The sequence below is a fragment of the Hemiscyllium ocellatum genome, unplaced genomic scaffold (genome assembly GCF_020745735.1).
Source record: "Hemiscyllium ocellatum isolate sHemOce1 unplaced genomic scaffold, sHemOce1.pat.X.cur. scaffold_826_pat_ctg1, whole genome shotgun sequence".
Lineage (NCBI taxonomy): Eukaryota > Metazoa > Chordata > Chondrichthyes > Orectolobiformes > Hemiscylliidae > Hemiscyllium > Hemiscyllium ocellatum.
This window is the reverse complement of record NW_026869256.1, coordinates 479-2,810: the sequence shown is the minus strand read 5'-3', so window position 1 is coordinate 2,810 and position 2,332 is coordinate 479. Positions and strand designations below refer to the sequence as shown.

The 2,332-nt window shown below is 42.2% G+C and overlaps 1 non-coding gene across 1 annotated transcript; it reads right to left on the bottom strand.

Annotated features, from left to right (window-relative positions):
- Positions 1–1,492: 1,492 nt before the first annotated feature.
- Positions 1,493–1,583, bottom strand: trnar-ucu (transfer RNA arginine (anticodon UCU)). Its single transcript is given in 2 exon segments — positions 1,493–1,527; positions 1,547–1,583. It is a non-coding gene; the product is annotated as a tRNA-Arg (tRNA).
- Positions 1,584–2,332: the final 749 nt, after the last annotated feature.

Sequence of the window (2,332 nt, the reverse complement as noted above, 5' to 3'; positions counted from 1 at the left end):
TATCGTTTCGATTCCAGTTTTTCTGATAACAGTCAAAATGTCCAATGAGATAAATCTAATATTTTGTGGATTGCTTTAATGGCCTGTGCGAGCTTGCAGCAAAATCAGTAATGTGAAAAGAGCTAAACATCCTTTCCAGAATTTAACACAGCGCAGGCTCAGCGGTATGAAACACGTCATTTTTTGCAAAAATCACCTCTGTATCTCTATTGAGTGTTGGATATTCACTCAGGGAGTATTTATGGCTGGTCTTAAGTAACTGAGGCATTTCCCAAGGACAGTCCCAACTCCAAAAAATCATATTTCTTTTAGAATAAATGCTGTTTTACTCAAAGTTCTTTTGCAATTTTAAATATATGTGCACAGACATATACATGCATGCGCACATACATTTATATCTGTGTGGATATATAAATATGCGCATATATGCGCGTGTGTGTGTGTGAATTCAGGACATTAGTAATGGATAGTCGGCCATTTCAATGTTCTTCCTGTAGAATGTGAGAGCTTCGAGATTACAATAATGTCCCTGAAATGTGGTGAAAATGTGGCATAGAAAAATGTGGCGAAAATCGACTTTATTGAATGCTGCGTACGTTTACTGTGGTGTCCTGCGTTGATCACCAGAAATGTTATGTCGCCACTGGACTGGGGTTTTCCTTCGATCGGCTTCACTTCGTCAGGGAATTCAATTCACTGAAATTTCACCAACTTCCTTTGGCATGTTCATATGACACATCGACCCATACTGCACACAACGACAACAATATCAGCATACTGCACCAACGAGAACTTGGCATGATTTTTATAAACAGTGAAGATTGAATAATGTTATGCAAGGGCAACGTGAATTTCAATTTAATTGCTGAAGACGCAAGAATCCAGAGTAAGATTCAAAATGTCAGAACTTCACGTTCATTACCTTGGCCAGAATTCCAGCCCAGCAAAGGGGAAATCTGTCCCTGAATCCCTGAATCCATGCAATTGCTTGCTCCATGTGTCCGCTTTGAAACCCATGCGAAGCAAAACTCAGTCTGAAGGAGAACTTGTCAGATCCCTCCGCTGTCTGATCTAAAGCTGAAACAAGAGCTGTCTGTTCCAGCTGGAAGGGAAGGGATGTGGAGGTGAGACCAAAATATTTCGTGGTGTTTAATTCATATTGTTATTATTATGATTGTTTAAAAATTGGGCCAGAAATGGCACAGACACAAAGGAGCCCATTGTTAATACCGATCTCGTCCGCTCCATGATTCAATATCATCATGGCTGACAAAACAATTTTGTGTCTTTTTCCATCCGATACACATCATCGTGTTGCCTACTGACTAACAGATGTTTATTGATCTCTATCATAAATAGACATCGAAAATTTAAACTTGTGAGAGGAAAATGTTCCGTTTCGAGACAGTTGAGTTTCTGCACGAATACTGTTGGTTTTGCAGATGAGCAGCCGAGTCTGCTCTGACCACCTTCCAAACCATAAACCAAAATTCGACTCTGATGGGACTCGAACCCACACCTTTGAATTACAACCTGAGCGATGACATAGAAGTCCAACGCGCTATCCATTGCGCCACAGAGCCGCACCGACAGCTGCCTTTTAGCACACAAATTTGTCTTTGACCCATTGCGTTCAGGACACCCATCTCGCGTCTGTCTGTCCTGGTCACACTTTCCAGTACCTGTTCCTTATCCACGTGTGCTCTGGCTCTTCAAGTGTTCGGCTACAGACTGCTGGAACGTTCTCATGACACGTAGCTTTACCACATGCTCAGATAATGATTTCCAGATAAGCAACACTCGACTGGTGAAAGCATTCTTGCAAGTTCTCCTCAAAACATCTCGTCTCCTGTATTTCATTTATGTCACTCTATTCCTTCCAAATACAGGCTGATCCCTGTCATACATATCTATCCTCTTCATAAAATGTGCACGGTTAATTGGTTAGTCTACCTTCACAATGGGAATGGTCCAGCCCTTGCCATTCCTGTCATCTCCTCTGAAATCTCATCCTGCAATCAGAAGCTTCCAGCAGTCTGGCGATTACAACGGACAAGCAAAGTTCCCTGAAGTAAAGCCAAAAGGTCTGAACAAAATCAGCAGCTCGTGTCCATATCTCATGAGAAAGGAAAGTTAACATTTCGAGTCCAATGATCTGTCTTCGGAACTGTCGGGATGGAAGGTTGGGTGAAGAATGTGGAAGAGGGCGGACGGGTTCCAAAATGATTGAACTCGATGTTGGGACCTAAAGTTTGCATAGTCTGTCTGTAGAAAATGAGTTGCAGGTCTTCCAGCTTGTGTTATTCCTTGAAGGAGCACTGCAGCAAACCAG